We start from the raw sequence: 10,451 nt of genomic DNA on the forward strand, positions 1-10,451 counted from the left end.
AAACAGAAAGAAGATATAAAATTCCATCACATTACCAAATTTTTGTAATGGGCATAACCTGGTAATTTTTAAGTCATAAGAAACACACCGGTAGTAAACATTCGATTAGCGAAATAAGACAAAACGTTCAATATATAAAAGGTGCAACCTGAATAATGAGAACCTATATTTATAAGGTGACAACAAGAATAGAACATCGTTAGCTCTGGTTATAGGAATGACACTAAGATGTATAATGCATCATCTACAACTGTGATACAAGTCGGGCTATTCAAGAAAGAAAAACATTTTACTCCTGCATCACTTCGGAGGGCCAGGCGCAATTCCTAAAATGACGACACATTGCAGACTACCGACCACCGCGCCTCAAGCACGTTGGCTGTGTTGGGCTTCGCTTTTTTAAGCTCGTGCTGGGCCCACCCAGCTTCAAGTACACTCCAACCGTGCGAAACGAAACGCCCGATGACATTGGCCACTGGATTTTCTGAAGTAGGGGTGGCGAAATTCGTGTGTCATTGTCTATTAGATCAGTATAGCAGGTGACTAGATTATCATGAGTGTTCATAACAATGATTTCTCTTGTGTTACTTTTTAATTATTTAACGCACGGGCACTTTGCGCGCTATAATCCGAAGTGCCTTTCAATTATACACACAATACGAAGTCGACCGATGGTTGATATAACGATGCTCACTCATTCTGGAAGTCTCAGTAGAATGTGGCAGTTGCACTGTTCCGGGTTTTCAGTTCCGCTCTCATGGTTAGGCTAATACCAGCAACTGATCTTTCGGAATGTCCCACCGGACGCGGCATCTTGCAAGAAAGGCTCCAGTTCTCTCATTTAGCCCGACGAACCAACTCTACAATTTACACAGTTAATAATTTTGATTTATATTTGTACTGCAATATTGAGGTCTCTACTAATGTTAAGATGCCTCCCGCTAAATAAAAAAAAAACGCCAGGCTTGCGCGGAAGGCTCAGCACAGTCACATCGAAAGCTAGAAAAGCGGCCTTTCAGAGCTTTTTCTATACACTCATTGGGTAACTCCTGCAAGCCCACTTGCTCGGTAACCACTACGGAATTAATAATTAAAATTTTAGAGTACTAGGCCGGCATTTCCTATGCTACTCTTCGACATTCTTTAGGGAAGCTTCGTATTCGCTAAACTTTTACGAGGATTTTTGTGTACGCTGTTCACAGAGTAGCTGAACACAATGAGGAATTATGCCTGAAGTGTGTATGCGCCACAGTTAATAAATGATAAATAACACGCTTTTGTGATGGTTTGGAGCTTTAAACGACCCATTCTGTGTGCTATTCGCAATGTGTGACGCCTGGAATTTTTTTGTTGTTGTTATAAAATGCTTTATTCTTCATAATATTGTCATTCTTTTCCTGACATCAAACCTGCTGAGGGCAAGTTTGCAAACAATTCCCAAGCACCGGCGTAGCTCAGTAGTAGAATACTGGACGGGCATCCAGCGGGTCCGCATTCAAGCCCCACTGTGTCATTGGTGCTAGATGTTTTTGATAATTTTGCGCGATGTGGTTACGAACACCAGCAGAGGCGGTGGCGGAACATGACGCGCTGCGCGAGACCTGAGTTGTGATCTCATATGAGCTTTTTCTGTAAAAATATTTCAAGTATTTCTGAAAGTATCAACAAAAAATTCTATTACCTTTGTGTTAAAGCTTTCGCAAGTGTTTCATAACAATGATTATACTAATTTTAGTAGCCGGAGGTTCTACAAAGAGCGCAGCGCAGTCGCCGAACGTGCGAAGACATTGGACCACAAGATAAATTTCGAAGAGATGGCCATCTTCGAAAGCGAGCCCAACTGGAGGAGGAGGTTGTTACTCGTGTCGTGGCACATTCAGGGAACAGCCCACAACATCAACCGCTCTCTCGGAACCCTTCCCCCAGTGTACACACACGGACTGTGCTCTACGGCAAAACGAGAGAGAGAGACACAGAGAGAGGGGTCATTAGCCACCCCTCGAATGCTTTGAAGACGCTGCTGCTACGTAGCATACGCAGTCACCCCTGGAGAAGGAACCAAGACGGTTCCGAAACGTAGGGTCTCTTAAAAACTTCTGCTTGGAGCCTATATCATCTCCCAAGAGCCTAAAGTCAGTGAATACCTATCACAATAAACGAGTACCAAAAGTAACGAAGGAACAAAGTTTGGTTTTTTTACCCATTGTCACCGTGCATAAGATGTGTGTGCTAATAAGTTTGTTCTCACTTTTGGGCATCCCATTTGACGTGAATTACGATTCTGTAACGTGAAAATTTAGATCCTTTGGGGGTGCGTGGTGAAGTACAGTGCAACAACCAGGATGAGGTCGATAAGAAGGAAACACAACGTTTAGATTGTATGTACAACAAATTATAATGCGGAGCTAGTTCAAGACACAACCCTAACTAAATTATCGTAGCGCTTTATTTCATGAGGAGAGGACATGTTCTTCCTCACGATGGTCTTGTGATAGCCCCGGACACCATAGTACTGTGACCGCAGCTTACACAGCAATTCTCCCACTTCTAAGTATGTTGTCACATATGGTCGCTTTTTTTCTTTCGACTGTTCGCATTTTTCTTTTCACTTAACAAAGCAGAAAAATCAAGCCCGTATTTTGTGCATATATTATATGTTGTAATTTGTCTTTTTTCTTTGTTCATATTGCTACGTAGCTGACGTATCAGCGGGGAAAAGACGACAACGAGGAAGCGGTCTGTCGGTTGCGCGTGCTGCTTCCATCTTAGTCGACGCCATACGCATAATTTTGAATATAGATTTTAAATAGACACACCTCGTGTCATTTTTACGTAACATCTTTGTGGTGGACGTGCTGGGTACTTCCCCGTCTTCATCACGAAGCTCCGCAACGGCCGCATCATCATAGGTCCAACCATGTCACAGGTTGAACAACCATCGTCCTCGCCACCTGCCCCTACCGTGACTTCTACATACGTCGTTCTACCTCCTGCTCGTGATCCCGGTGTATTTTCCGGTCAGGATGGTGTTGACGTCGACAAATGGATAAACCGGTACGAACGGGTCAGCGCAAGCTATAGGTGGGACCCGACTCTTATGCTTGCCAATGTGCTTTTTTACCTCGATGGCCCACCGCGCGTGTGGTTCGAGACGCACGAAGCGGAGATTACGAGCTGGGACTCCTTTAAAGAAAAGATCCGCGACCTTTTTGGCGACACCATTGGGCGGCAGATCGCAGCGCGGAATCAACTGGCGGCCCGTGCACAGATGTCGACGGAGTCGTACGTCGCGTACATTCACGACGTCATCGCCCTTTGCCGCCAGATTGACGAGCACATGAGTGAGTCGGAGAAAGTTGCCCATGTGCTGAAAGGCATAGCAGACTACGCATTTAATCTACTAGTTTACAACAACGTTGCCACCGTCGACGCCATCATCAAAGAGTGCCGGCGGTTCGAAGAAGCCAAGAGCCGCCGTATTACTCAGCGATTCACCCGGCTGCCCAACACGGCCGCGACCTCATCGTGTGAAGCCGCCCGCCAGTCCCCCACGTATGACAACGTCACACGTATTGTTCGTCGGGAAATCGAAGCCGCCCGTCCGGCTCCTCTTCAGCCACCCGTTTTCACAACGCTCGCCTCTGACCAACAACAGCCGTCAGCGGCGTTAATACAAGCTGTGGTGAGGCAGGAGTTTTCGAACCTCGGATTTCCCTCAGCATGTCCCCTGACTCGCCCTGAAGTTCCATCCTACTCCCGAGGACACGCTCGCCGTTCACCTCGAACAATGCCCTTCCGTAACCCTTCGGAATAGCGAACACCCGACGACCGACCTATTTGTTTTTCCTGCCACCAGCCTGGGCACGTTTCTCGCTATTGCCGCCGCCGTCGGTCAAACCAACCACGTCAGACTTTCTCTACCTCGGCGCTCATGCATCCAACGAGCCCTCGACGTTCAGACGCCACACTCTTCAATTTCTATTTGTCGTCATCTTACGAGCCTTCCACTGACGCCCCTTTGCCCGGTCGCCGCTACCCTGACGCCCCTTCGTCCGGTCGCCGCAGCTCTCGCTCCCCGTCGCCGCTACGTCGCCAATCCCGCTCTCCGCCACCTCGGCGCTTTTCCTCGCCGAGCTTCTCTGGACGACCGCAGCAGGAAAACTAGATATTGCAGCTTATAGAGGTGAAGCTGCAATACCAATGACGACCGAAAATCCTCTACTGACGCTTCCCACGCACCATAGCCTGCTTGAAGTACAAGTCGACCATGTTCCTGTGACCGCCCTCATTGACACAGGTGCGCACCTGTCTATTGTGAGCGCTTCTCTACGCTTCCGCTTACAAAAGATTATGACGCCATCTACGACGCAGGCAATACGTGTTGCTGATGGCGGTACTGTACCAGTAATCGGAATGTGCACTGCTCGTGTCAGCATTGCCGGTCGTCACGCCGTGGTCCTTTTTGCCGTGCTAGCCTGCTGCCCTCATGACCTCATACTTGGCCTTGATTTCCTTTCGGCACACTCGGCCTTAATTGATTGTTCGTCTGGTACCCTCAGCCTTGATCTACCAATCTTTGCCGACTACTCTGCAAAGCCCACCAGCCGCTTGAGCCCAACCACTTTCGTTCGCCTGCCACCTCGAGCCGTCACGTACGTGTCTTTGTCATCGACCCCTCCCGTTCCAGACGGTGATTATATCGTTACGCCACTTACTGACGTTCGGCTGACGCGCAGTGTTACTGTGCCCTATATCATCGCGACCATAGCGGATAACTGTGTGTTACTTCCGCTCCTTAACTTTGGTTTCACCCCTCAAGTGTTGCCCTGCCAGATGTATCTAGCCCAGTTAACTGCCATAACAGAGGACGATGTCAGTGTTGTCACTGTATCTGCTCCTGATCGAAGCGCAGTCTCACGGTCACCCAGCTCAGACGATGGTATGTTTCGAAACATGATTGGATCGGAGCTGTCGCCTCACCAGGCCGACGCTCTCTGCCAAGTTTTGGCCTCATACAGTGACATTTTCGACACCGACGATCGTCCCTTGGGCCAGACTAAAATTGTCACTCACCGAATCAACACTGGTGACTCTGCGCCCATTCACCGTCGGCCGTACCGCGTGTCAGCATCTGAGCGAGAAGTGATTCAGAAAGAAGTGGCCAAAATGCTCACGAAAAACGTAATCGAACCATCAACGAGCCCTTGGGCATCGCCTGTGGTATTAGTAAAAAAGAAAGACGGCTCATGGCGTTTCTGCGTTGAATATCGCCACCTCAACAAAATTACCAAAAAGACGTGTACCCTCTACCACGCATTGACGATGCCCTTGATTGCCTCCATGGCGCCACCTTCTTTTCATCTCTCGACCTCCGATCTGGCTACTGGCAAATTGCTGTAGATGACATGGACCGAGAAAAGACCGCCTTCGTTACCCCTGACGGCCTTTACCAATTCAAGGTCATGCCGTTCGGGCTCTGCAACGCTCTAGCGACCTTCGAGAGAATGATGGACACGCTCCTACAAGGATTTAAATGGTCGACATGTTTGTGTTACCTGGACGACGTGATCATTTTCTCACCTACCTTTGCAACCCACCTTGAACGCCTTTCGACCATTCAATTCATATTTCGACGGGCCGGCCTGCAGCTCAATTCCTCCAAGTGCCACTTCGGTCTTCGTCAGATTACCGTATTGGGTCACCTTGTTGACGCTGCCGGCGTACGGCCAGACCCGGTGAAAGTACGCGCTTTAACAAACTTCCCAGTCCCACGCTCTGTCCATGATGTTCGCAGTTTTGTGGGCCTCTGCTCCTACTTTCGCCGGTTCGGGAAAAACTTTGCGGCACTCGCACGGCCACTCACCGACCTTCTCAAACAAGACGCCCCATTTCCTTGGGGCCCTCCTCAAGCTGACGCCTTCTCTCAGCTAATCACCGTTCTAACGACACCTCCTATTCTTGCACATTTTGACCCCGATGCTCCCACAGAAGTGCGAACAGACGCGAGTGGTCACGGAATTGGTGCAGTTTTGGCGCAAATTCAGCGGGGCAACGACCGTGTAATAGCGTACGCGAGCCGTCTGCTTTCTAAGTCTGAACGCAATTATTCTATAACAGAACGGGAATGTCTCGCTCTTGTTTGGGCGGTTTCGAAATTCCGTCCTTACTTGTATGGCCGCCCTTTCCGTGTCATCACAGATCACCACGCGCTGTGTTGGCTTTCCTCTCTGAAGGACCCCACTGGACGACTTGGTCGTTGGGCATTACGCCTACAGGAGTATTCCTACTCGGTTGCTTATAAGTCTGGACGTCTCCATCTAGACGCCGATTGCTTATCCCGCTACCCTGTTGATCAGCCCGACGAACCAGACATCGAGCCTAGCCTCAGCGTCATGTCAATGTCCCAGTTTCTTCAGATTGGTGATGAACAACGTCGTGATGCTTCTCTGCGACAACTTATTGACCGTCTCGAATCTGCTCCGAGCGACACGTCACTTCGCATGTACGTCCTCCTGAATGGCACGCTGTACCGTCGCAGCCTCCAGCCAGATGGCCCTGAGCTCCTTCTTGTCGTGCCGAAAAATTTGCGTTCAACCGTGCTGCACGAGCTTCACGATGAACCAACTGCTGGTCATCTGGGTGTATCTCGGACGTACGACCGCGTGCGTCGCCGCTTCTTTTGGCGCGTCTCGCAAGGTCCGTTCGCCGTTACGTGTCCTCCTGCGATAAATGCCAACGTAGGAAGCGACCTACTGCACCCCCGGCTGGACTTCTTCAACCGATCTCCATCCCAACCGAACCTTTCATCCGTGTTGGTATAGATCTTCTTGGTCCTTTTCCCGAGTCGAAATCGGGCAACAAGTGGGTCGCTGTTGCTATAGACTACGCGACTAGGTATGCCATCACTCGAGCGCTCCCCACCAGCACCGCTACTGACGTTGCGGACTTTTTGCTCCACGACGTCATCCTACAGCATGGCGCTCCTCGCCAATTACTCACAGTTCGTGGCCGCGCATTTTCGTCCCGTGTGGTCGACGATCTTCCGCGCTCTTCCTCGACGCACCACAAGCTGACCACTTCCTACCATCCGCAAACAAATGGCCTTACCGAACGGCTAAATCGGACACTAACGGAGATGCTCGCGATGTATGTGTCCTCCGACCACCATGACTGGGCTTGGCGCTACCTCACGTGACCTTCGCGTACAATTCTTCGCGCCATGACACCACTGGTTATTCACCCTTTTATTTGCTTTATGGCCGTAATCCGACGTTACCACTCGACACCTTACTTCCAACCACTACAACGCCGTCAACCGAATATGCACGCGACGCTATTGCTCGTGCCGACCACGCACGTCAGATCGCCCGCTCTAGACTTTCGGCTTCGCAAGCCACCCAGAAAGCCATCTACGACAGCCGGCATGCTGACGTTCACTTTTCACCCGGTTCTCTTGTTCTCCTGTGGTGCCCAGTTCGTCGAGTTGGCTTATCAGAGAAGTTATTGTCTCGCTACATGGGTCCTTACCGTATCATCCACCAGGGAACCGACGTCACCTATGAGATCATTCCTGCATCTGAGACCACAAGCCTGCCTGCAACCACACCCAGTGATGTTGTGCACGTCAGCAGGCTAAAACATTACCACCTGCCTACTGAAGACCGTAGTTAATGTGCACCGAGACGGCGCTTTTACCGCCGGGGGGGGGGGGTAATGCTACGTAGCTGACGTATCAGCGGGGAAAAGACGACAACGAGGAAGCGGTCTGTCGGTTGCGCGTGCTGCTTCCATCTTAGTCAACGCCATACGCATCATTTTGAATATAGATTTTAAATAGACACACCTCGTGTCATTTTTACGTAACAATATTTCGTTTTTTGCTGTGCAAATTTTCAATGATGTGATGTACCACTCTTTGAATTTGTAAATCCCCCCACAACAATGCCCGCACAGGGCCCTGTAGGTACATGTATAAACAAATAAAACTACAGGGCTGCGTCCGGCATAGCCTGCTCACGTGCAGCTGTGTGCTGCGCGCGTCCTGAGCTATCATAAACGTCGAGCACTGCGCTGCAAAAATACGACGAGTCCGATCTAATACAGACACTTTATTTGCCTTGCACGGCTCTCTAACAAAGCACAACGACTGTTCCCGTGTCAGGGCGAAGCAAAAGGTTTCCGCTCTTAGATATTACCTCGAGGCTTTGCTGCACAATCTCGTGTGTTGCGTTACAGACGCCTAATGGGTACTCCAGAGTCACAAAAAGAAGAAACATGGCGTACAGGGCACCTCGCAATGCTACTTATTGTCGGCATCATACGAAAGTTTTAAAGAGTCAATGCTACACGTGCACGTGTTTCTTTCCTTGCAGCTCGGTTAATTTTTTCCACCAGAAAGGGAAGCGAAACCGCCGATTGAGAAGGCGCTGACAACGAGGCCCAATTAGGCAATCGCCCTCCACTTTTGAGACGAGGCTCAAGCGTCCTCCCAAGGTTTTTGCTCGCAATCAACGACACCGAAGCCGAAATGTCTCCGGCACGAGCTCTTTAATGCCTCTGCGATAATAGTCGACAGTCGAGACAAGAGGCGTATGCTACGAATAACTAAAAATTTGGATGTTACCGAAGTATATCAGCACAAAATTTTTTCACTCATGTTCCTCGCGTTAGACTGAAGTCATGCAAAATCCCTCTATAAAATAGTTGACGGAGCGAAAGTGCCAATATTGCAGTAGCTTCTAATTGCGAAATGTGACCGCAGAAAACACACGGGAAAACTAACAGATCATGAAAAGTGGTTCGTGTTGACCATATTGTGTGTTCTGTTTCAGCCTTTTATAGTGCTTTTCGCGGCCACTTTCCCGAATAATGTGTCAGCAAATGAAGCGCCCTCGAGTCTTCCAAGTCTTGAAAGCCATACCCCATCTTTCGACACTAGGAAGCAAAAATAAATACTACAAAGCAATTCCTCCTTTATCTGTCTGAATAATTTGCAACACATGACAACGAAATCGATTGAACCATTGAATTGTGAGTAGCATACTTCTGGTTCGTTGTGATGAAACAGCATTGAAAGTGTTTTAGAGATCCCTCATTATAATAAAAACGTAGAGTGCTTCTTTCTTGTGACTCCTTTTCTTTTGCTGTTACGTGCCTAGAACAGTTCATCGCGAATATAACTAGTTGTTCAACAGTCTGATTGCTCTCGTATACGCGCACAATGTAGAATATAAGGGAAGATTTCATACTTTATCTGTTAAGTGGTGTTTGTTTTTTACAAAAGGGTCTGACACAAAGAGAGTAAAATGTTAGCATTTTTCTATTTTGCTCCATGATGTTACATTTGTATTGGAAGGCGATTAAAATAAATGTATTATGCACTTTGAAAAAGTACTGATCTAAAATGGCAGGACAATAAGCAGTGAAGGGGGTATGTTAGGGTAAACACGCCAAAATATTGAATTAGCATTTTTGGCACTGAAAAATCTACTGCACTCTGATGAACAAACCTGTGAAAGCGCGGCATCGAACGCTCAATCCAAGTGATATAAATGTCGCGCTGAAGTGCGCCGCCCGCGCTACGGCGTAAGCAGTAAGCACACGTAAAACCTCGTTTTACTCAAATGGCGTTTTCTGTACATTATTCAAACTCAATGTACCTTTCCTCAAAAAATTTTCAATATAATTTGACGAAACTTTGCATGCATAAACTACAAGGTATTGGAAAAAGTCCTAACTAAAAAAATTGCCAATTTCATAAAATGTGAAGCTGTAACGAAAGTTCACAACAATATGCACCCGCCATCGAGTTGTGCAAGCAGTATTTTTATTTTTTTCACTATTTATGGAACTAATATTTTTAATTCGGGTATACCCTATGAGTTTCTACAACAAGACAGCCGAATATGGTTACAATACTTTTGATAGTTGTAGAGAACAAGTGGATAAAAAAGTGAACCCCCTTTGAAAATTTTGAAGTAGGCCATAGTAAGGATAACCAACCTAGGATTACAAAAAGGGTGTCACTTGATACCCAGTGACATTTTTGTGAGCACGTAAACATTTATGATAATACTTTCAGCCGTTTATAGTATATTATGCCAAAACTGACATATAGCATTTACCTTATCATATTCCCTTAAGCTCACAAGAAGAGCTTAAGCAGTTTTGGAGGCTTTTCAGAGATGCCATGAATACATAGGAGCTGCCGGCTGTGCAGGAGTTTATCCCTGTTCACAGCAAGAACAGTTCACTGTTTAAGCCGCTTCACCCATGAAACCAAGGAGGACACCGAGAAAACACAAGATGGCGCTAATTTTGTAGCAAAGTATTTCTCGTGGAGAATCCAAGCCCAAAATAAATGTTTCACAGAATATGAGCCTAACCAAATCTGAATACTGTGTATCAAAGTACGGTGAGCTATATAGATTTTACCTACAAAATATAGAATT

The sequence above is a fragment of the Rhipicephalus microplus genome, chromosome X (assembly GCF_043290135.1).
Source record: "Rhipicephalus microplus isolate Deutch F79 chromosome X, USDA_Rmic, whole genome shotgun sequence".
NCBI classification, from domain to species: Eukaryota; Metazoa; Arthropoda; class Arachnida; order Ixodida; family Ixodidae; genus Rhipicephalus; species Rhipicephalus microplus.